Source organism: Petromyzon marinus, chromosome 37 (genome assembly GCF_048934315.1).
Source record: "Petromyzon marinus isolate PM22_M1 ecotype Great Lakes invasive population chromosome 37, UKy_Petmar_22M1.pri1.0, whole genome shotgun sequence".
Taxonomy (NCBI): Eukaryota; Metazoa; Chordata; class Hyperoartia; order Petromyzontiformes; family Petromyzontidae; genus Petromyzon; species Petromyzon marinus.
This window is the reverse complement of record NC_133703.1, coordinates 8,214,309-8,239,865: the sequence shown is the minus strand read 5'-3', so window position 1 is coordinate 8,239,865 and position 25,557 is coordinate 8,214,309.

Genomic DNA, 25,557 nt, shown 5'->3' with positions numbered 1-25,557 from the left:
ATATTTACGCGATCTAATCCAAAAAAAATATTATGGATGATATTGGTCGCGAAAAGCCTACATGTTAAACAAAACCTGAGCTGTTTCGCTAACATCACACACAATGAACGTGTAATGGTAACGTCACGTGGTCAATTGTAGAAAATGATGCAAGGTTATGAAAGGAATTACTATCCCTGGCCCTGCTTGACCTCGAGCCACGTTCAGATGTGAAGTTGAGACCAAAAGCCACAGGGCCAAGGTGAGGCCAAGGCGGCAGCTTTTTAGGCCACAATCAGTGTCAAGGTCACTCAAGGTTGGGTGCGCTAGTATGAGGCCAGTGTCAAGGTCGGTACCTCTAGTAAAACTCCTCGGACTGAGGCCACACACTCAAGGCCAAGGAGCTGAGGAAATCTTTTCCATCTGGCCTTAAGGCCGAGGACTAGTCTCGAGAAACCCAAATCGAGGTTGACAGGAGCAGGTGGATAACATCATACGGCTCATGATGTATTCATTGCCTTGGGCCACCTGTAGATATTTCAGGTGATTGGATTGACAAAGGGCTGTAAGTTATATAATTATGCATGTATCTATACCCCCACTTGTAATCACTCAATGGATCACACAGGAGGAACAACATAGTTTGAGAGCGATTCTGACTGGTGGAGCAGAGTGTGGAGGTTAGGATTGGGTCAAGTAAAAATATATATATGTGTATAACCCGTATATCAATCCACTGCTGGATGATGGCCTCCCCAAACCTGTGCAGGTTGTCAGGGTTATTTTCCCATACTTCACCATGCACACCAGTACAGGTTGGTAAAGTATGGAAGCAAAAGAATGCAGTTCTCTGTTGGCCACAAGGTAGCTCTGCAGCAGCCTACAGTCCATTTTGTGCATGATGGTTACCCATTCGTGCAGTACCCAGGCTCAAAACCTGCTTCGCCTCCAAGATGAGGCACATAGCAGGTGACTTGGCCATAGCTCACTGGATCAGGAGAAGGGGTTCAATGTTGCTGTTGAGTTGGCGGACTCACCCAGAACAACACCATGATCCCGGAGAGGCAGTATCGGAACCTCAGTATCCTCTTAGGCATATGAGGCTCCTCCTTCTGCACTCACAATGCACGGACACAGACGGAAAAGCATTTGTATATAGATTAGTCTGTCGGAGTGACCAATGTTAGTGTGAGCCGTTAAGGTTGACTGATGAACTATTATTTGTTTTCCCCACTACTAGTTAAGCATGCGATGATATAAAGGAATGGATTTGATGGTCCTGATGTCTGAGAGTTGAGCTGGCAGCGCTGATATTTCTTGGTTTTAATCCAGGCAGCTGCCTCCAATAAAACCAAGTAGTAAGCCGATCAGCCTGGTCACCAATATTACATTTGTTTCTTTTCTTAATTTGGACAAATTTCACCTTTCAGAATTAAAAAAGATGAGTTTGACCATCATGAACATTTCTTTGTAGCAGGGCTGATGCGAAAGGGCCACCCTCTAGTGTGTGTTCACTTGAAGGGATCTTATAAGTAATTATGTAACATCTGCTTCAGCAAACCTTTCCATAACATAGAGTTCCAAATGGACATTGTTTCATAACGATGCCGATAGGACAATCGGGATAATATTGGGAGGAAAACACAATTGACCAAAGGCCAACAAATATGTTAGAAGAAAAACTAGGAAAACAGTGAACAGTTACACATGCAACATTACAAAACAGAGGTGTGTGTGTGCAATGAGGTAGTCGCCGTGGTGACAGCAAAAAGCATTACCATGGTGATGATGTTACATTTCGTGGTCGTGCAGCGAGCCAGGTACTCGGGCCGGATGGGGTCTCCCTCCTGCGCCGCTGCCGTCAGGTCCCAGCGGTACGCGAGCGATGCCTGGCGACGCTTCCAAAATTCCAGGAACACCGTGGCTGTTGCGACACACCACACGGGGAGGATTTACTTAGAAAAGTAATTTCACTATCGATTGCTCAAGGGTTCAAAGGTTACCTAATGTAGTCTGTTAAATGTAATGTTCAAAGTAACTTCATTAGTACTTTTTTTTCTTTCATAAATACCTTTATTGGCTTTTTTTGGTACATTGCCACAATTTTATCCCACTTGCACTGAGTGGCATGGCATGAGATTGAGTTTTCCTTTGGATCTATAACAGAGCAGTGCTGCTCTTCGTGTTACAAAACGTTACACAAAAGTGAATGTCACAGAGCTACCTCTGTGATCTCTGGTCCACACAGTAGGGGTAGCTCTTTCCCAAATGCTTTGCCACGGAGAGGAGCGTTTGTTACGTGATAGTCAAGCTAACATTTTTATTCTCAGAGCTGGAATGTAGCCTAATTAAGTACAGAACCAACTTTAACATTATGGATTTTTTGTATTTGTTGTGCAGATATCGGTGACTGAGTTGAGACCATCATCTTGCTATAATTGAGAAACTGGTTTAATCGCAGGTGGCCACTTTCATTTCAACACAGAATCTCAGCGGCGGCAACGCAGCACTCTGAACTCTGAGCCACCTGGCCACTTTGCATTTTTCATGGAATCGCCTTGGGGTACCGCATTCGTTGCTTGTTGCAGAGGTTCGTGGTTCAAATTATGTGGCTGCCCTGATTAATATTGCCCGTGTATTAATTACACAAAAATACACACCATCTGCTTCACAGTGGACATTAAAGATTATCGGTTATCATTCGTAAGAGTAGGACAATGTGTGCAAGTCATGGTCCAAATTTGCCCTCATTGAGCAGTGGGTTCATAATAGGACTGTCAGGATCACTGCATACGAACATTGCAAGACATGATGGTACTGTATATGGTTGTACGTATGTATGTTGAACTTCTTTAACACTGTATGTGGCCAAATGTGCTCATCATCATTGCAAACATGTTGATACTTGTCACTGTGTCTGGACAATGTGTGCCAATGCTTAGCATCACTTACCCCAAAGTCCCATGAAAACTGCGAAGAATATGGTGACCGGATTTTCATACATGTGTGAAGTCTGCAACGGCACAATCAGAGGTGTTAGTCACAATTAAACCTTAAATCTTAGCATCCACGTCTTTTCAATATCAACAGCAGGAAAGTAATGATGCATCGATTGATTTTTAAGTTAAAATAGATTAATCACTCATGAAACATCCATTAAATTGTGGAGATGACAATGCTCTACAATGTCTGATATTATAGCGCTATTCATGTATCAAACAAATCTGTATAAATGTGACAGAAAGAGCAAAATAAGCAATGGGCAGTTCCATGATTGTGGACATACATTTCTGACACTTTAAAGTGAATAATCATTATTTCGGCATGACATGTCAACTAATTAGCACTGAAATTCAGATTTCAAAATACTTTGTCCACTTGTATTGATCGTGGAGAAATACTCATGAAATACATCGTGTCGGATTTACTCAGACAAAGTAACTTTTGCACTCCCGCTGGGATGTGACGATGCATTCATTTTCATGTATTTGTCTAACCATCGACTTAGTCCATTAAAATGCCCTATTTGCTAAAACTATAACTAACTACCTTAAAAATGATCACACGTGTATTATTAGTATAAAAAATTTTAACACCCACACGAATGGCAGCATAGTGTTTAGCATGATGTGCTGCAATCTAGTGATCATGGTTAATGTTAATGATACAATCTCAGCAACGTGAGTTGGCTTTGTGATAATGATGCACAGCACCAAAAACCAATAAGTATCCTTATTTAGAGGGAACATCGATGGTGTATTTGTGTGATACCTTCGCAGTCTCGCAGGTATCATTTAGCCTCCAAAAGGTGCATTTTTGGTCACACTGGGGACACATGACCAGGGATCCTCCGATGGTGTTGTTGCATATTTCTCCACTGCACACATAGACACGCACGAACATAAACACACTAATGGGCATAGTACACTTGGATGAGAAATATAATTTGCCTAAAGGTCATGCCACCTTTGAATGTGTCATACCCTCCCTTTAAACAAAGTCAGACTAAATTATGGGTTCCAACATCAAGCATTTTCCAAAGTAAAATGTATTTGCTGATTTCGATTTAAAGCTTTCGTGACTGCAATGATTCATCTTCTTTGGTTCTTTCGGTAAAGTCACGTAGAATGAGAATAAAATAATAAATTGATAAAATAAAATAACACAATAATATTCTCACGACGTTTCGGCCACAACACAAGCGGCCTTCATCAGGTGAAGGGACGAGACTGTCTGGTAGGACAGCGCTGGAGTGAAAGAGCCACGTTCAGATCACGGCCTTTAAGCTGTGTGAGAGGAACAAAGCGCCTTGACAAAGGAATAAGCATATAATTTAGCATTGAAATGGCTGAATGATTAGCTTGTGACTGGTCACAGAAATAGCTATGTTAAAAGTTAAAGCATACACATCCGCAGAGGCACCCCTTGATAAAGGAATTAGCATAGAATTTAGCATTGAAATAGCTAAGTTAAAGCATACACATCCGCAGAGGCACCCCTTGACAATGGAATTAGCATAGAATTTAGCATTGAAATAGTTGAGTGATTAGCTTGCAACTGCTCACAGAAATAGCTACGTTAAAGTCAGAGCATACACATTCACCGAGGCACTTAGTACAAATCAAACAGGAGAATTTAGCATTGAAATAACTAGGTGAATTTAGCATTGAAATAACTGAGTGATTAGCTAGTGACTGGTCACAGAAATGACTATGTTGAAGTCAAGGCCTACACATCTGAGCTATTCACAGTACTATATAGTGAACCAATAAAAAACTAAAATATAAATTACCTTAATGTTATCAATAAACTCTATATTCTCCAAACAGCTAAGCTACCAACAATAAGTCGTTATATATCACAATGCTATATGGCGAAAAAATGGGTGGATTCTTACCCTCAACTTTAGCACCACGGATAGCTACGGGCCCCGTTCAGACGGACGAGTTCGTCCATGGTCGGAACAGAGGAGGGGGAGAGAGACAGCTGCGAGGCGCTATTATACTCCATGTTGTAAAACCATACCATTAACCGTGGTGTGAGAGGTATTAAGAGTCAATGCTGGCGAAAGAGCTGCGGTCTGAAGGTCATCGTAAAAATACAATTAATTAAGAACAGAAATGGTTTAAAACATCTTTCCAGTGGTTACTAAGCCAGAATCCATCTTCTCGGTTGAAATTGTCTCTGTGCTTGTATATGTGAATGGCCTCATGAACGAATCTCTCATGGTAGCCGGTTGGTTTGCAAAGAACCTCCGTCTTGGAGAAGTCAATGTCATGTGAGCCCACTGAATTATAACAGTGATCTGCCACGGCAGAGGAGTTCGTCCTACCGTGTTTCAAGTCTGCTTTATGTTCGCGGATGCGGTCCGAGATATGTCTTTTGGTTTCTCCAATGTAGCTACTACCACAGAGGCACTTTAGTTTGTAAACGCCCGGGTATTGTATGTCTGGAACAGCATCTTTTACAGATGGAACTAAATCACGGATTTTATGTACTGTGTTGAATCGGACCTGGATCTTGTGTTTATTCAGGATTTTGGAGATCTTTTTAGTGACCCCTGCAATGTAGGGTAAGGTGATGGTTTTGAGTGGCTCCACAAGAGGATCCTTCTTCATGACTGGAGTGATGGCTTTGCGGATTGTGTAGTCGGAGTAGCCATTAGCCCTGAGAGCCTGGTGTACGTGCTTGAGTTCACTGGTAATGTGTTCCTGGTCGGAAATGCATTGGGCTCTATGGTATAGAGTCTTGATGAGGGAGTTCTTCTGGAATGGATGGTGGTGGGAATCCGGTTTCAAGTAAGCATCTGTATGGGTAGCTTTCCTGTAGACAGAGTGGCTCATTGAACCATCATGTCTCCTTTTAATTAAGACATCCAAAAAGGGTAGTTTGCCATCTTTTTCGACCTCCATGGTAAATCTGATTGCTGGGTGTATGGAATTGATGTGGTCGCGGAATTAGTCTAGAGCAGGCTGGCCATGTGGCCAGATGACAAAGGTGTCATCAACGTACCTCTTCCATAAGGTCGGGCGTAGAGTGGCAGTCTGGATGGCGTCAGTTTCAAATTTTTCCATGAATACGTTGGCTACAACCGGAGATAGGGGGGAGCCCATTGGGGTGCCCTCAGTTTGTTTGTAGAAAGTTCCATTGCAGGTGAAGTATATGTAGGTTAAGCAATGTCTCACCAGGGGGGGTACATCAGTATGCAGTCCTTGATGAACCAGGTCTTCAATGATAGCGATGGTGTCAGGTACCGGGACTTTGGTGAACAAGGACACCACATCAAAACTGACAAGCAGGTCGTTTGGGGACAGGGAAATGCCTTTGATTGTCGATACCAGGTGAGTAGAATTTAGTACCGCAGAGGTGGTTTTTCCAGTGAAAGGTCGCAGTATATCAGCAAGAAAACGTGCCAGTTTGTAGGTGGGGGAGTTGATAGTAGAGACGATGGGACGAAGGGGTGTATCTTCTTTGTGTATCTTTGGAAGGCCATATAATCTTGGTGGTCTGGCAGCAGAGGGTTTCAACGAGAACTGTTTGATCTCATCAATTAATGCTGTTGAATCAGAGATGATTTTGTTCGTTTTGGTGACCAGGCTGTTGGTGGGATCTCTTTTTATTTTTGTATAGCTGCCATCGTTGAGTAGTTCTCAACGATGGCAGCTACTATCAACTCCCCCACCTACAAACTGGCACGTTTTCTTATTGGTTCACTATATAGTACTGTGAATAGCTCAGATGTGTAGGCCTTGACTTCAACATAGTCATTTCTGTGATCAGTCACTAGCTAATCACTCAGTTATTTCAATGCTAAATTCGCCTAGTTATTTCAATGCTAAATTCTCCTGTTTGATTTGTACTAAGTGCCTCGGTGAATGTGTATGCTCTGACTTTAACGTAGCTATTTCTGTGAGCAGTTGCAAGCTAATCACTCAACTATTTCAATGCTAAATTCTATGCTAATTCCATTGTCAAGGGGTGCCTCTGCGGATGTGTATGCTTTAACTTAGCTATTTCAATGCTAAATTCTATGCTAATTCCTTTATCAAGGGGTGCCTCTGCGGATGTGTATGCTTTAACTTTTAACATAGCTATTTCTGTGACCAGTCACAAGCTAATCATTCAGCCATTTCAATGCTAAATTATATGCTAATTCCTTTGTCAAGGCGCTTTGTTCCTCTCACACAGCTTAAAGGCCGTGATCTGAACGTGGCTCTTTCACTCCAGCGCTGTCCTACCAGACAGTCTCGTCCCTTCACCTGATGAAGGCCGCTTGTGTTGTGGCCGAAACGTCGTGAGAATATTATTGTGTTATTTTATTTTATCAATTTATTATTTTATTCTCATTCTACATGACTTTACCGAAAGAACCAAAGAAGGTATTTGCTGATGTTTAATTATAATTTTCGTTGATATCAGTGGTGTAACATCTCTATGTATTGATTTCCAGGGGTGTTTACAGCCCTTTTATCAATCGACTTCTGGCTGAGGGCCTCCCCACACCTCGTGGGTCATGAGGGCTATTTAATTCTAGTCATCCCACACTGGTCAGTACGGGTTGAATATGGGAAGCGAAGACTCCAGACACAGAGTACAGCAATGTATTTCCTGCACTTGCTCCCCGCTGTCCGTCATGCAGCTCCAAAGAGTCTATGTGTGTAAGTCGTATTATAAGGATACGTTTCACATTTAAACATTTTGGATTTGAATATTTTTTGCTTTTGATTTTCGGATTATTTACAATTCGTAAGAATGTACAATATATTCATGTGAACAAGAGTGACAAAACCCGATGCCACGTGATACGTGTCGTCGTGAGTGATGTCACAATGGGCAATGTCATGTTTTCTGAGCAATCCAAAACAATGTTTAATTTTCCCTGGATTGTCCGAAATATTGTAGCTAGGCTTGATTTTTTGGATTTACTTTTAGAAACAGAGACATTTGGAACATATATACATATACAATATATTGAATGTACTATATTTGTACTGTATATGTATATAAACTGTATGAGATTGTATATATGTGCATATGTACTAATGTGCATATGTACTTTAATAGTGAAATGTTAAAGATGTGGCCCTGAAATTGCTTGCTCATGCCACTGCTGGTGGAAGGTCCTCCACTAAAGAATGCTCTAGATTGCCCCTCGAGATGATATTTGGCCTACTCGTCCATGATGGCCAGACGTCTTGGACACGGTGGGAGTACCCACATTTTACCCCATCACATCTGAACTGCCAATCATCTAACTGCGGTGTCTCCGTTTATACTGCTGAGCATATGTGGGATAACTGAAGAAACCTAGCCATTATTTCAGCTGCCATGCCAGGCGATCGCACTGGAAATCTATAAACTGCAATTCTAGAAATGTAACTATTACGCCATGGCAGCATCCCATGGGATTGTATATAAGTGTATATGTATGTCTATATGTACTTTACGTGTATATGTACTTGTGTATAGCCTTAGTAGGTGCTTGCTGATACTCATTGTTCAGTCTGTATTGCTATACAGGAGATCTGTGTGAGTTATACATCTGACACATGAGTGTATGTGTGTGTGTGTTTGTATGCATTTGTCTGTATGCATGTGTCGGGCCAGTACCTAGTGATGTCACGGTCATTGCTGAATACTCCAAAGAAAAAGGAGATCAGGCCGACGATTGCAGCGAAGATCAGCATCTTTGTGTAGAAGCCGAGCCATGCAAAATAGAGCCCCACTTGCTCCCCGAAGTATGACCTGTGCCGACAACATCACTCGCACACACAGCGCAAACATCACCAACCGCACATGGCACCAGTGGTGTAGCTATCGAATATGTAAGCAAGGACCATGGGCTGGAGGGAAATGTGAAGAGCAGGGAAGGCATGGGCAAATGCTATTCTGGAACTCCATTTCCCCAGCCGTCTGTGCTATCAACTCCCAGCTAGCATTCAAGTCCAGCCTTAGGACCTTTCTGGACAGGGCACGTCCCTAAGAGGTACGATGGCCTGTGGTCGAGACTAAGAATGATGTGGCAGTCAAGAGAAGGAATGCATCTGAGAGGATGTGCACCACAGAGATTTAAATAATGAAATCAGCATGTGTGCAGGAGCCACATGGATCGTTGCATCAGGAGACTGGGAGAGATGGCGAAGGCTTGGGGAAGTCTTCATCCAGCAGTGGATAGGGCATGAACTTACCGCACAAGGTCAAGAGGCTGCTCCTTGAAAGAGCGCCCGGCTCTCGCCCACTCCCGTCGCAGCGTGTTGCGGTCGCCCAGCGTGTTCGGGTTTTTGGTGGGATGAACAGACTCACTCTGACATGGGGAAAGCAATTGTTAGTCACAAACACTGCATGGACATTCACAAATTACCAGCTCCACCCCCCCAAAACTCTGCCGTGGCGCTGCTGTGGTGTAATGGTGTTGCACACTGCACTGGACTTGCAAAGTTAGAGGTCGCCCATTTGATTTCATGGGAACGACAGTTAAAACAATGACCACGTTTCTTAATCACGCTGCTTCTTCCCAGGAAGCAGTGTAAATGGGTGCACCCACAGTTAATCTATTGGTTGTTCACGTGTTGTGGGATGAAGTGTGGGTACTTCTAATTCTTCCAAAGACTTCTGTCCCACGTGAAATAGTCGGCCAAATACCCTTGAGAATGGCTCTCTAGAGTGCTCGTGGAGTCTTTTCCAATGCATGGATATTGAACTTCTTTTGCACCGTATGTAGCCAACCATGCAAATCAGAGGTGTGTTTAGTGAGCTGGGGAACCTGGACACCTATGCGGCGCATCTCTGTGGGACACTAATGTTAAGTATGTGGTAAGCTTTAGACTATGCTATAGCGTCCTATACAGGTGTGCAATTCAGGTGTCGTACCTGGGCCTCCCGTAGGGTGTCAGTGTGCCCTCCACCCCCTACCCCCCCAACAACTTACGTCATGCAGTGGATAGGCTGCAGTATAGCAGCCATTTTCAATCATTTGGTTGATATTTAATATGTTCGTGCTGTCTTGTGGCATGGGGTTTTGCAGCATGTAGTGGACCTGTGTGAGCACACATGACACACATGACAAACATAACATGCATGAAACATAGGGCTGGGTGGGTAAGCTATTATTGACTCACTCCACTCTGAAATGTTTCCCCCTCTCCAACCACCGCCAGCCTACACAGTTATAATGGGCCCACAACTCTTATTGAGTCCCGACTCGGAAAGGTCCATAGAACACCCCAAAAACTGAAGCAGATATGTACCGATTTCAGCAAGTACAATATCCAGATTTCAAGGAGACATTTTATGCATGCTTTCCATGCACAAAGGCAATTTATTCAGAATACAATACTATCAAAACCCCAAATGCCCACAATATTGGCTCGACAGGATACCTGCTCACCAAGAACCATATCAACAGTAGTCTTTCATTCTTTTGTTGTGCAGGGGAGAGTGATTGAGGGGACGTGGTTATATAATGTGGGCAGGACTTACAAAGGGTGGGGCTGCTAGCTCACCATGTCTCCTGGTTAAGCATCCCAAACATTTGGTAGCTTTCTCTACAGGGACACATATTACCACAACCCCTAAATCATAAATCCAGGCATTCTTAATAAACCATAATGATTTACACTTCTAACCACATGTCACTCAGAGATCGCAAGTTGCGATACAGAGCTGAAAACTTTAATTAAAATGATAAAAACACGACAAAACCCTTTTAAATTAACATGTTTTTGCAAAAAAACCACCCCATTCTGGCATTATTTATACAGCATTATTGATACAAACGTACGATTTGGCTGCGTACGGCCGGTGGGATGAGGACGTCATGATCCTTTATAGGATAGATGTCCTGCTGCGAACGCCGGTAGGGTGCCGTGAAATAGTCCGGTTGTTTGGGCACGGCTCTCGGCTTCAGGTGGTGAATATTTCCCAGGTAGTGAAGAGGCCCACTGTCTGAGCCTGACACCTGGGGGAGGTCGCTCTCCTTGAGTGGCACCTGTTTGATTTTAAATGTATTAAACCCTTTGCCTCGAGCACATGGAATCATCATCAGCCAAAATCAGTCCACGAATGGATGAAGGTCTCCCCAAGTTGTTGCAATCTATACAAGTCATATAATACAACAAGTCCGATAGTACAACAAGTCCTTTAATACAAGAAGTCCTATAATACAACAAATCCTATAATACAACAAGTCCTATAATACAACGTTCTGTACAAGTCCTATAATACAACAAGTCCTATAATACAACAAGTCCTCTAATACAAGTCCTATAATACAACAATTCCTATAATACAACAAGTCCTATAATACAACAAGTCCTATAATACAAGTCCAACAATACAACAAGTCCTATAATAATACAAGTCCTATAATACAACAAGTCCTATAATACAACAAGTCCTATAATACAACAAGTCCTATAATAATACAAGTCCTATAATACAACAAGTCCTATAATACAACAAGTCCTATAATACAACAAGTCCTATAATACAACAAGTCCTATAATACAACAAGTCCTATAATACAACAAGTTCTATAATACAACATTCAATACAAATCCTATAATACAAGTCCTATAATACAACAAGTCCTATAATACAACAAGTCCTATAATGCAACAATTAATATGCCAAAAGCCTCCACTGCATATCCCACCCACTCTTCAAGCTGTCCCACCAATATCCCCAGTCATGAGCACATGCACATGAGCCAATCTTATCTCGCCATCTCTATGATATACATCATCTTGGGCACGTTCTCTCCTTCTGCTGCCACTCCAATGTCATTTTCGGCCAGCAGACATCATCCCTTCAAGCAACGTGCCCTTCCCGAGCCCATTCACTTTTCTAAAAAGAGTCAATATGTTGCTAATATGCATATTTTTCCAAATGTACGTTTTTCTAATCCGTTTGTATATTTACGTCTCTCGATATCTCGTAATGTCAGTGCTACGATTATTATCGTTGAACGTCATAAATTATAATCATCACAATCATCACCCTCACCATCATACTCTGTATCACATGCATGATCATCGCAATTATCATCACAACCATGATGAATCTTCACAAACATTATTGTCATCACATTCATTATCACCATCATAATCACAATCATCACCACAATCATCATCACAATCATCGGCATCATCATGATCATCATTACAATGACCATCAGAATCTTGCCTGGATGTGTAGAATCTCGGCATAGGTGGTGAGTGGGTTCCATGGCGCGTGTACTTTCACAAAGGTGGTGCGTCCGCTCACCGACTCCTAGTGGATGGCACGAAGTTCATCGTCAGACTCTAGATGAGTGCATTTAGTTGTATTTATTAGACTTTGTTTGACCAGGTGAGAGTTCAAGGGAACAGGATGGTCTCATTTGGAAGAGTGTCCACGGCCGCGTGGATTTTCGTGCTTGTGTCACGTGTTGTTAGCACCTCGTGCCGATCAACGTGTGGCACAACCCAAAAGCAAATTGCATAACGTACGTGCAGTTATCGAACACTTATTACTACAGTATAAATAGCTGGCATGCCACATTAAGGTGGAGACTGTTATACCCTCCAGTATAAATGGGTAAGCCACAATTAATCCATCTTAAGATTGTGCATGGTGGGGTAAAGTATGGGTATTCACTATCTCTTTCAAGACTTCTGGCAAGCAGAGAAGAGTAGGCCATATACCCTCCAGCGGGGATCTTTAGCGCTCCTACTCAAGGAATGTATGCCAGCAGTGAAATTATGAAGCAATCACAGTCTAACACCTTTTTATTTGTATACAGTGTCTGTCATCTATAGCAGAGAGACACGCAGGAAACTTACCTCCTTGGGTTCAATCTCGAGATCTAGCCCCATCTTCATCAGGCTTGCCTGATATTCGGTCCTCTTCTTCTGTCAAACAAAATTGACCATCTGTGTTATACATTGTTCTCAGTTGTGTCACTGTGGGAGTCAAGTCAAGAGGTGAGGAAACTTCTTGAACTCTTACAGTGAGTAGAGCCTCACATGGGAATCAATCAGAGAACGGCTCTGCAAAGTAGCATCACTGAACTGCTTCAGTCGGTGTCACTTCAGCAGACCTTAATAAAATAAAAATTTGCACAGCTCTTTGTCAATCAACTCTTTGAGTTTACCTTATTTGTTACAGGGATGGTCTCACTTAGCTAGTTGCTTTGCTATTTTACAAGGGAGATAGATCCATTGTGCGTGGGTACAATAGCAACAAAATAAACAAAAACATCAATATTGCAGAGAATGCATACTGGGTACTTCAGCACTGTTATAATAGTTTTCCATTTGGCAGTTAGAATGTGGATATTACATATATCCTGTAAGTTATGTCTGGGTGTCGGTGTGTGCAATATGAAAGTGGTGTATTTATTGAGGAGTTGTGGATGGAGTGTGATACGTAACGATAATTGATTGTTGTTCGCCAAAGCAGTGAGGCGTATGGTTCAGGGTATGGATGTGCGAGTTGAGTGATGGGAGTCTAGCGTTCATTGACTAGCGTGGTCTGCAGTTGACGATACAGTTTGATAAAGGATGTATACTGTGGATTTAAAGACTCGTATGGAGGTGGCAGGGTGACTCAGCAGTCAGAGAGCTGAGCTGGCACCACTGCGTCAAACCTAGGTTTAGAGGCGTGTGGTGTTGCACGTGGGGAGGGGTGATAATGCTGGGTGCAGGAAGGTGGAGCATTATTTGTAGGTTCCTCGTTCTCACCTGATTGTTGATGGCGTCCTGAGAATGGACCTCATCATCGAACGCGAGGATGAAATCGATCCGACGGACTCCATCGCAAAAGTAGATAGTGTCCTACACGCAAAGGCAAGCACACACACGAATATGAGAGATGTAATAGCTTATGCATGAAATGTATATTTATTCATAAGCTCATGATACATGTATCAGGACATAAGTTAATCTGCTATTTGTATGCAAGTTGTTTATTGCTATGATGATGTACTTAAATTTTGATTTAAAGCTTTCGTGACTGCAGTAATTCATATTCTTAGTTTTTTCGGTAAAGTCACGTTGAAGAGAAACAACAAAATAACAAAATATATATAAAACAATAAAAAATTCTCACGACGTTTCGACCATAACTCAAACGGTCATCATCAGGTGTGTCGGTTTGATGCAAACCGACACACCTGATGATGATGCAAACCGACACACCTGATGATGACCGTTTGAGTTATGGTCGAAACGTCGTGAGAATTTTTTATTGTTTTATATATATATTTTGTTATTTTGTTGTTTCTCTTCAACGTGACTTTACCGAAAAAACTAAGAAGATGATGTACTTGTTTACCCAGGAAAACCTCAATGAGTTTACATTTTTATTTTTAAGGAGGGTCCTACCAAGTTCTGTTTTTTTGCAGTCGAGAACGAAGTTGCTTAGTTTAATTCCAATTGAATAATTTGCATGTATTTTTTCAGCATTGGTACGTTTGGCCAATACCAGTTACACTGTGTCATTTAGCTATGGGAGGAAACCAGAGACCTGGAGAAATGTGTACACAAAGCATCTAGCCCCTGTGCATTATACAAAAAACATCAGTATTTTCTAAAGTGCATTGTGGTAATGCTATCTTAAACCACCATCAAAATAAAGTTGAGCAAATGTGACAGACTAACAGCAGCAGTGATGCAGTGATATGCAACTGTGGACCGGTGTCATCCTCATTCGGACTCATCAGCACTGTATAGTCACCAAAACGCACTGCTGCAAAGGCTGCAAATCTATAAATGAGGAGCAGCCATGTCTACACTTTGGGGCCCATTAGTTGGCGAATGCAAACAACAACTAAATCTGTAAATACCAGGAATCTCCCATCTTTGACATTAGCCAAGCTAATTTATAGGCAGTGCAAATCCACGTTGTGCCGCATCGTACCTGGGCCAGGGTAGATTGAAATGATGACGTCGAAAAGTCTTGCGGCACCGTTGAAGGCTGAGCCTCATGCCCCTCCGCTCCCTCCTCCTCATTCATTCTCTCCACGAGCTCTGCATAGGTAATGTGGGGGTAGAGGGTTCATTGCATTAGGGACAGGGGAGGCAGGTGCAGGGATGGGAATGTCGGTAAAGAACCGCACATGGTACTCATGTGTAAAGCTTTCTCATAAATGTCGACGCTGCTCCAGTGTGAGTACACCTGTGGTATAAAGTTGTATTACCATTAGGGGACTTTTACCCCATTGAATATCGTACACTTTAACAAAGCCGTGCCCAGCATGGTCAGACACAAACCAGGGCAAAAAATATTAGTTGGAATATGCAAAGTCATTTTTGCCCTGACAGCTTGTCAGCTATACTCTTTGGTTCTTTCGGTAAAGTCACATAGGTGAAAAAAAATAGAAATAAATCACGACGTTTCGAATGCAACACAAGCACTCAACCACAGCAAGGAAACTGTTTTACTGAAGTGGGAGAGAAACCAGGGTTAGGGCAGTTAAATAAGTCAGAGAGGGGGAGGGTGGGGGGTGAATGGGGCGAGGAGTGCGAGCGCTGCAAGCGCTGCAGAGACGCTGAGAGTAAAAAAAGAGGCAACATAATTACTGCCAAGATGGAAGCTTGTCAGCTTCTGCGAGAGCTTCCCCGTGACCACAGATCATGGTGGTTACTTGACCACATTTCAATTGAAGTGCTGTCGTCCCGACAGTTCTGTTCCTTCACCTGAAGAAGGCCACTTGTGTTGTGGCCAAAACGTCGTGATTTTTGTTGGTTTATTTTTTACCTACGTGACTTTACCCAATAGAACCAAAGAGTATGGATCCTTGCAGTCACGACAGCTTCAAATCCACATTTCACCACTCTGGTTAATGTGGGTTGGTGAAGACGTATAGTATGTATAGTACAACCAATTTTGATGGACTGCCCTTTGCTGCCCACCATGTAGCCCGACACCACACTTTTAGACCTGTTATGCACTATCCTGGCTCAAACCCTGCTGGGTTATCACGTTTTTTTTTTATCACCGTGCCTCGATTCTTCCTCTTAACCTGCATTTTGTATCCACGGGATAACATGTGCAGTTTTATATGGACGTGCCAACAGTGCCTCCCACATTTATATTGCCTGGTTCTCCACTGGCCGTTTTCCATGTTGCGCTAGAACCAAAAACCGGGATACGCTAACCTCACGCGGTGTCTGAATATGGCTTGGGGCCAAGCAGGGCCAGGGGCGGGGATAATGACGCGTACATTGTGCGTGACATTCGGTGAGTGCACGGTAAGGACACCAGCGCACATCACACCAGTGGTTCTCAACCGTTGTTGGCTACCGGTGCCCCCCCTCGTTGTTGAATTTAGTTTAAACCGAGTAGCCCCCCCCACTCCCCCCTTGACCCAACGTGGTTCTGAGAAATCAACGTGTGGATAATGAACGTCAATATTTTAACCAATTGTCCACTTTGTGAGAGGTATATCCTAACCAGCTGCTAGTAACTGCAAGCGAATAAAAACAAATTAAACGGACGCTCTGCACGCGAGACGTCATTAGTTCCCTGGCTGCTCTTGTAAACCCGCATTGTGTACGATCAGTGAGTTTAGAAAGTGCTTTCATATCGTTCCAGGTTACCACGTGGATACAAATTGTATCGTAGTTACTTTACATTGTCCGATTCATACATGACTATTCACCAATGACTCATGTCCGATATGATTTCACATATTTATACATTATCTCACTTACACCCTGGGGCATTGCCACATAGCCCCCAGGGGTCCGCGTACCCCCGAGTAAAAAAAAAAAGAAAATTACTGCACTACACCACCCACATGCGTCTCGACGCGCTCGTCACACGTGACGTCCGTGGCACGGCTCGGGTTCCGCAGTGGAAACATAACTTGGTGCCTTGAGAGCCACACGGGGCTGGCTCGGCACTGCCCTGGCGCGGCTTGGTAGCGAGGTGGAAAATAATTCGCATCACGTGGAAATTTATAGCAGCCAAATAACTCTGAAAGCACGTTGATTCTAAATGTTAAAGGAACAACCGGAGGACCCAGGGAATAATCCACGCGGCCACGAGAAGACAGAGAGAGAGACACGCAAACTCCAAATATTACAGGCATCACAATTTGGATCGAACTCACGGACTTCCTGCATACGAGGCGAGGGAGATAACATCTTGCGAGGGAGATAATATCTTGTCATGGAGATAACATCGTGTCAGGGAGATAACATCTTGTGAGGGAGATAATATCTTGTCAGGGAGATAACATCTTGCGCGGGAGATAACATCTTGCGAGGGAGATACCATATTGCGCGGGAGATAACATATGTACTCTTTGGTTCTATTCGGTAAAGTCACGTAGGGAAAAATAAATAAATAAAATGGACAACAATCACGACGTTTCGGCCACAAAACAAGTGGCCTTCATCAGGTGAAGGGACCAAAGAGTATGGATCCTTGCAGTCACGAAAGCTTCAAATCCACATTTCACCACTCTGGTTAATGTGGGTTGGTGAAGACGTATAGTATGTATAGTACAACCAATTTTGATGGACTGCCCTTTGCTGCCCACCATGTAGCCCGACACCACACTTTTAGACCTGTTATGCACTATCCTGGCTCAAACCCTGCTGAGCGTCCGATTAAAACACTGACGAGATCTCAATATTTAAAACTGGCCCAAAGCCCCGTCATAGCACGAACATTACACTTTACCTATCTCAACAAATGTGGACATCATGAATCTTTGGTCTAATCTCAGATCTTGTGAGTTATAACTCGGGAGCTCCTCATGCACAGCCAGCCAAGGATAACTCCCTGCTATAGTGACGTCACAGCAAAAGGGCGTGACGTCACCTAAATATGGGCGTGGTCAAAAGCGGCCCCATCCCCCGCTCTTCCCGACCTTGCTTCCCCCCTCGCCGAGGTTACCCACATGAACAATAATAAATCATAGATGTACATTATGAAAGAATCAATGATTTTTCACAAAACTGCTCCTGTACGGCCTTTTGCCAATCCCCTGCTGGAGAGCCTCTTGACGATCGCACGAATCGTGTTGGTTATTTGCACATACTTCACCATGCCGGTGAGTATGGGTTGGTAAAGGAAAAGGAGGAGCATTAACGTACAAACAAAAACCTATTTTACTAGAATGCCTTCTGCTTCCCATCATGTAGCCTGTAACACCTGGTATGCACTATCCAGGCTCCAACCTCCTTAACGTTAGATGGAGACATCTGGCACATCCCCAGCAGTTTTGTCCACAGGCTCAACATTTAACACAAACACACATCTCTAACACTAACGTTAAACTTTACCTATCTCGACGAAGGTAGACATCGTGAATCTTTGATTTTTTCTCGAATTCAGAGTCAGAAGTCAGGAGCTCCTCGCGTGCACAGCCAGCCCACGATAAAGTCCGACCCAGAATGATGTCACCGTGACGTCGGTTCAATATAGGCGTGGCCAGAATGTGGGTGTGGCCAACGGCGGCGGCTTCCCCGCCCCCCGCTGCCCCTCCCCGCAGGTTTCTCTCAACCCTCAGTGCGCATGCGCAGGCCGCGCGTCTCGGACATCGCCTTCAGCGGCCGTTGGCGACGCGGCGGTTGTGGCGGGAAAATTAATAAAAAAAACTTCTCCGAATAACCGCGACCTTTAACTACCCTCACGGATAATCCACACGGATCTCTGGACGGCAAGGCGAAGACGATCAATGGAATAATCTCCGGTGAGAGACGGAGAGAGATGGGCAGGCGTGAGGGCGAGCCAGGTTCAACTTTGTTGAACGCTGAGCGCAGAGTGAATGGGGTTTGCTTCACTCAGCACGCGGCTTGGACACTTCGGTGTGCAAAGTGTTGTCTGGTTGTGCCGTGTAAAGGAGGAGGACATTCAGTAAATGTCGTTGGTTTGTTAATGGGAGTGTGTGGCACGGTAATGGACTGGGTACGACTTACAACACAAGTTCTGCTCACATTGCACGCTAAGGGTTAGCACGGCGATTACTACGTGTGCATTTATTAGTTATTGTTCATGTTAAAAGTAGTATTGATTGTTAAGACAATGATGTTTAGTATTTGTAGGAGAATCATTTCAATATTGTACAGTATAGCATTGTCCTGCTGTGTGGCTCTCACGTGGCGAGCATCAGTGCAGCAATATTCAGTACGTGGTTGTAATGTACTTCTATAGCCCCCTGCCACCAGTGCAGCAATATTCAGTACGTGGTTGTAATGTACTTCTATAGCCCCCTGCCACCAGTGCAGCAATATTCAGTACGTGGTTGTAATGTACTTCTATAGCCCCCTGCCACCAGTGCAGCAATATTCAGTACGTGGTTGTAATGTACTTCTATAGCCCCCTGCCACCAGTGCAGCAATATTCAGTACGTGGTTGTAATGTACTTCTATAGCCCCCTGCCACCAGTGCAGCAATATTCAGTACGTGGTTGTAATGTACTTCTATAGCCCCCTGCCACAAGTGCAGCAATTTTCAGTACGTGGTTGTAATGTACTTCTATAGCCCCCTGCCATCAGTGCAGCAATATTCAGTACGTGGTTGTAATGCACTTCTATAGCCCCCTGCCACCAGTTCAGCAATATTCAGTACGTGGTTATAATGAACTTCTATAGCCCCCTGCCACCAGTGCAGCAATATTCAGTACGTGGTTGTAATGTACTTCTATAGCCCCCTGCCATCCATGCAGCAATATTCAGTACGTGGTTGTAATGAACTTCTATAGCCCCCTGCCACCAAAGCAGCTATGTTCAGTACGTGGTTGTAATGCACTTCTATAGCCCCCTGCCATCAGTGCAGCAATATTCAGTACATGGTTGTAATGCACTTCTATAGCCCCCTGCCATCACCAAACTCACACTGACCAGCGTGGTGAAGTATGGTAAATAACCCCTCCCCCTGGGAGCTGCATAGCATGGGACAGCTGTCAGCCAGCAATGGATTTAAAAAGGAGCTGTACTCCGCACACATTCTTATTCAGGGTAGGGTAAGGAACTTGGAGGTTCGGTACGCATAATGTGCTCGGAAAGTATTGTATTCTGTATGTGTGTTGAACCTCTTTCGCATCGTACAAAGCCAACCGTGCTCTTCGGAGGTGCGATAATATATAAATATAAGTAGTCATACTACTGTAATACCACTTAATATTTAGCATTCATTGTATTAGTAGTACGGTAATTTTTTTATATGCAGGTGTGCATGCCAAACGTTAACCAATGTTAAATGTTAAGCCTTCTCTTTTGAATACAGTGTGTTTTAAACATGGAGTTGTCTCCAGCTAATTCTTAAATGTATATCATTCATAATGTAGTAGTAGGCAGGTAGTGCATTTATGACACTTCAATTGTACATAGAGCTTGCAGGTGTGATGAAGGAAACCATGGGAAAGGCTGGAATTTTTGTTGAAAAAAGGACAACAGCCACAGTAGCTTAAGAGACCTAACGCGAAGTGGTCGACACTGGCCCATGCGATCGCGTTGCGACAGCGGACCCACTTTCCGCACACAGCAGCTCCTCATGGTGCCCCCCATACCAGGACCAGTGGTGACCTTGTAGCCACAGCCATTCCTCTCCCTGGCCCCATCCGGTCCAGGCATCCCAAATCGTACAAAATGTACTGCAACGGTGGTGAGACAAACAGCCCTTCGGGCGACAGCACGGTGACGGACACAAGCCCTCGCGGCAGCCTGGGCAGCACGCTGCTCCGGACCGGAAGCGGGGGCTAGCGCAGCCCTGTGGTGTGCGGAGAGCAGTGCTGCTCGTAGGCGAGCGGTGCGCTGGACGCCTACATCGAGGACTTTGAGCAGAGCGGAATCTGTGCGTCACCGCCACCCAGGATACGTGCAGAGCACAGCGCCGCGCAGCATGGCGGAGCGGAGACGCGCGGAGGAGAGGAGGATGCACAGTGTGGATGAGGGTGGGTTGCGCCTCTTGCCACGCGAGGAATCGCTCCGTGGTGCTTGCACTCGAGTGGCTATCGAGTGTGCACGCGGTGCAATGGTATTGAAGCTATAGTAATAGGTTTTTACCCTTTTATCTGGCACAAAAACTGACACCTTTATACAAGGAATCATGTTTGCAGTAACCACAACACAAGTAGTCAAAATGCAAACAAAAAAGACAACTCTGATAATATGCACTGTCCTTGAATTTAATTGGTCCATACCCGAGATGGCTTTTCTGAGATCCCAGTCTCCACTGGTGTTGGACCAGAAGACGCAAAAAGGCGTCTTCTTATTCTTAGCGTCTTCTTGTTTGCATTTTGACTACTTGCGTTGTGGTTATCGCAAACATGATCCCTTGTATAAAGGTGTCAGTTTTTGTGCCAGATAAAAGGGTAAAAACCTATTACTATATCTTGTTACTGGCAAAGGAGGTCTCATAAGGTATCGAAGCTAGTTGACTGGAGGGGGGATAATTGGAGAGGAGAACCCCATTTATTTGCTTGTACTGGGTGCTTGTCAATTATGCTATGCTATCATGAATGTAATGTAATTCCCCTAGAAAAAAACCCTTAATAAGGTCTAAAGATACATTTTCGTGAGAGTCCCACACTGGGATGCTTGGCAAATTCCATTAATGAGTTCATTTTATGTCAGAGAAAACTATCCACAGTAAGCACACGCATATGAGAGGATAGCATAGGTCTGAACAGATAGGTCGGAGCATGCATTTCTTTCTCCTGTCATCTTCCAGCAACTTCACTGATTATCGAGTTTGTAAAGTTTGTGAAATCTAAGTGATCCTCCAACCTTTGTGTCAAAATTTGCAGATCCTAGACTGGACACATCTGAAGTTTAAACAATAACAGCTCATTCACTGATTTATCCCATATTCTCACAAACTCCACAAACGGATAACATCATTAGTTACTGATGGTGCAAAGTAAGGCAACATTGCAGGATTGCCGTTCAGGGGTCAAGGAATCTAGGGGAGAGCAAATTCATTGTGTACCAGTAAAATGTCTGTGGGTCTTACATTGCAGGTGGCATGCTGCCTGTGGAGGACCTCATCTCGGGCACGTGCAGCCTCACTGCTGCGCTGCAGCGGTCATGGCTTATAGCCCGACGGTCAGTCTAACCACGGACCAGTTCCTAGAGGCGCCAGTTGACGGTTCCTCCAAGTCCTTGTTCCGCTCGCCTGGCGCCCACCGAGACCTCGCAGTGTCGCACAGAGGCAAGCGGTCATCTCTCGGGGTCACCGCGCACAGCCTCGGCGCATCATTGGTGAGGGGCAATAAGCCAACTGAACGGTTGAGCTCAACAGCGAGAAGCAACAAGGCCCTGATGCCATTAAATGAGTCGGCAAAGCCCAAAAATTATTTCTTTTCTAACCAGAAGAATGTTTTGTTGTACTTACGGAGCAGTGAAGCAACTAGGCGTGAGCACTTGCCGAACGGCGGCTGTGCGACAAGTCACTATCCCAGGTGGTTGACAAGCCAAAAGGATGAGCTGGATGTGTCGGGGATCACGAGCATTCCTGATCTCAGGTACCCGGCCTGGCTGCGTGATTGCGATGTGGACTCCCAGACCAGCAGCCACGAGACGGATACCAGCACGAAGAGAGCAGGTGCCGCTCAGAGCCCGCAAAGCAGACCAAAGTACCCAGAGTGGCTCAAAGATTTGGACATCTCCGGCCTTACGAATGTAGCCAACGAGGAGCCCGTGTCAGAGGACCTTAGATCCCTAGGTGTGTGTGTGTATATATATAGTCTGTATATAGCAGATGACATTTCATATGTTTTCAGGTACATATTCAGTCTTTTCTCACAGAGACGACTGAGCGGCCACCCATGTGGTTGTGACGTGCGATGCGTGATTCTTGATGCACAGCCTCATTGGAGGAGCTGCTGAGCAGGGCGCGCATGGAGTTGGAATCCCCCGGCTTGGAGGCCCCCTCCCCGGGCAGCTTCAACACGGACGTCTTCCTAGGGGCTGATCGTCCCTGGGAAAACCCCTCCACGCCATTGTGAATTTATCTTTATATTCACACTCACGCACAGCATAGAGGCTGCACCGCCTCTAAGTATGATGTCAGATTATGAATGTTATAAGCTAAGCAGGTAAGCCTTGTTATTACTTGGATGGGAGACTATTTGGTAATAGCATATATTATACATTTTGGCTGCTAGGTAACCAGGAGTTAGTAATACAGCAATGGAATCTTGAATCTATATCCGCAGTTTTGCATTTTACTCCCTCTGTTTTCACCGGGTTCTCCGATTTCCTCTCACATACCACTCGCTGATGAAATGTGCAAAATATCACTGCCAAACCCGCCTGAGACTTGGTGAGATTTTTCTGGCTTCCACCATGATAATAAGTCAACCAAGTAATTTTCTCTCAATCGTGTCTCTTCTCAGGGCCGTGTACCACCTGTCGCGTCTGAAAGAGCTGGTTGACACCATCAAGGAGAACAAGGATGGCTGCATTTTAAGGCGGTGGTCGAGGTTTGTACTCAGAAGGATACGTTCGCTTGGTCCTGCTAATTCATGGTTGTTAAACATCAATGGTACTTCAGGTGCTGTGGTGTGAATCGCAATTACTTGTGAACTTGTGGGGCCCATGGGGCACAGTAATTGCCCTGTTAATGGAAGTGCCACAACAAAGTATTGGAAAAATGTGATGAAGTTCGTTCAGGGTTGGAGTTAGTGAATGGTTGCAGCAGTATTTTGCACAGCAAATCCATGCAGACTCAAATGTCACTTGAAAGAGAACGGATATGTGAAAAATATTGTGAGCACAACTAAACTTATTTTGGTTTTATCCATTTTGGAAGGAGACTACTTTATTGGGAACATACATGCTAGTATTTGTGTAGTTATAAACATTTGGGAAATCACTGTAAAAGTACATTTGCTTATTTAGATTGCACTATACCTGTATTGTAAAATTTCAGAACCTTTTATGTAACTTGTAATCAATAAACCAAAGTTGCATATTGTATGCAACCCATGACTTGGATTGTTTTTATCATGTCTTGTTTAGCATGGTTGGTTATGCACAGTGTGAAAGAAATTCAACATACATTAAATATTTTCTGATATTTGAATGTTTATATTGTACATGTATATTTATTTTACAATAAATCTGAGACAAAGGCTTATACACATGGAATTGAAAATATTCAGCTATGATTTGTATTTCTCAAGTATTTTAAGAAAAGTCAGCGAGTCTCGTGACATGTCTTCACATTTGGGGGTGATGATTGTGATGGATATACAAGCATTAACCTGCTTACATTCCTAGAGTATGTAAGGTGAATTTGGGCATTCTGGGTGATTGGGTTTTAGGCCAAACACAGGCAGATGGTTGGGGATAGATGTTTTCAAGCATCTATTAATTATTCATCGGCATGTACTATCTTACTATGATGTAAAGTTCAAAGACATGGTTCATGAAGGGAATGGAATAAAAACTCAACTGTGCACAAGTATGGAGGAATTAATACTTGGAATTCAATGCAAAGATCTGGCCATATGGCGTTTACTGGGCACCAGGGTTGCCAAACAACACATGAAAGATGTGTATCAGGCACAGCCTCTGCATTATGAAAAAAATATCACTTCCTGAAGAAGTGCATTTTGCTTCTCCTGTCTTAGGTCACCAAAATAAATTAGAGCAAATTTGACTAGACTGACACAGGCAGCATTTATACTTGTGAAGTGTTCTCCTTCCGACGTGTGGTGTGTGTCGCACACACTGTCGAAGACGAGGTAGTTGCAGGAGACACCGTCTCTTTATTATCTTGTTCACACCAACTCCGGCCTCACTCGACCACGTTGCCATAGAGCCCGGCCTAGACACGACCCTGTCCGTGTTGCACCGACGGCGTCGACCGAGAAGGCCAGCTACTGTCTGGCCACGCAATGATTGGGCGAATGCGGTGGCAACGACAGCGACGACGAGACGAGTCCACTCCCAGAACCGGCAGCCCGGAGCTCTCGCTCTCCGCTGCTTATATTATATTCTATATTCTACTCGGCGCGGCTTGGCTCTGCCCTATCCACGCCTCCCTTCTCGAACCGACCAGAGGGTTCCAGAGGCTTCCCTATGAGGTCTTCCATGACCCTTGCCCCAATTCCTCTCCCCGGCTGGCATACCCGTATATATGCTCAACGGCGTGTGTGCAAACTTTCCACTGCAGTTGCCGCTGCTGGACAGCAGTCAGCGCTGTGTCCCTACACTTGTATGAACACAAGAATTACATAATCATGTCTACACTTATATGTAATGGGCTGAGATAGGCGCACACAACTTCTTGGGAGGCAACACTATTTATTAACACCAACACATTACACTTAACATAAATTTCGATTTAAAGCTTTCGTGACTGCGGGCTAACACCAATCCCGAATATCCGCCCCCACAGCCCTTTAAATAATCTCCAATACAGCCCCCCAATCGGCTATGCGTGTATGAGTGACGTCCCTGCTCTCTAACCCCCGACCCCCCCGTCCCACGCGTGCGATTGGTGTGTCGCTCTAAAACTGACTCCAAATCCCCGCCCCGCAGCCCTTTAAACAATCTCCATTGCCCGGCATCGGCGGCAACGCGTGTGCGAAGGACGTCATTGCCCTCTGACCCCTGACCCCCCGTTCAGTTCGTG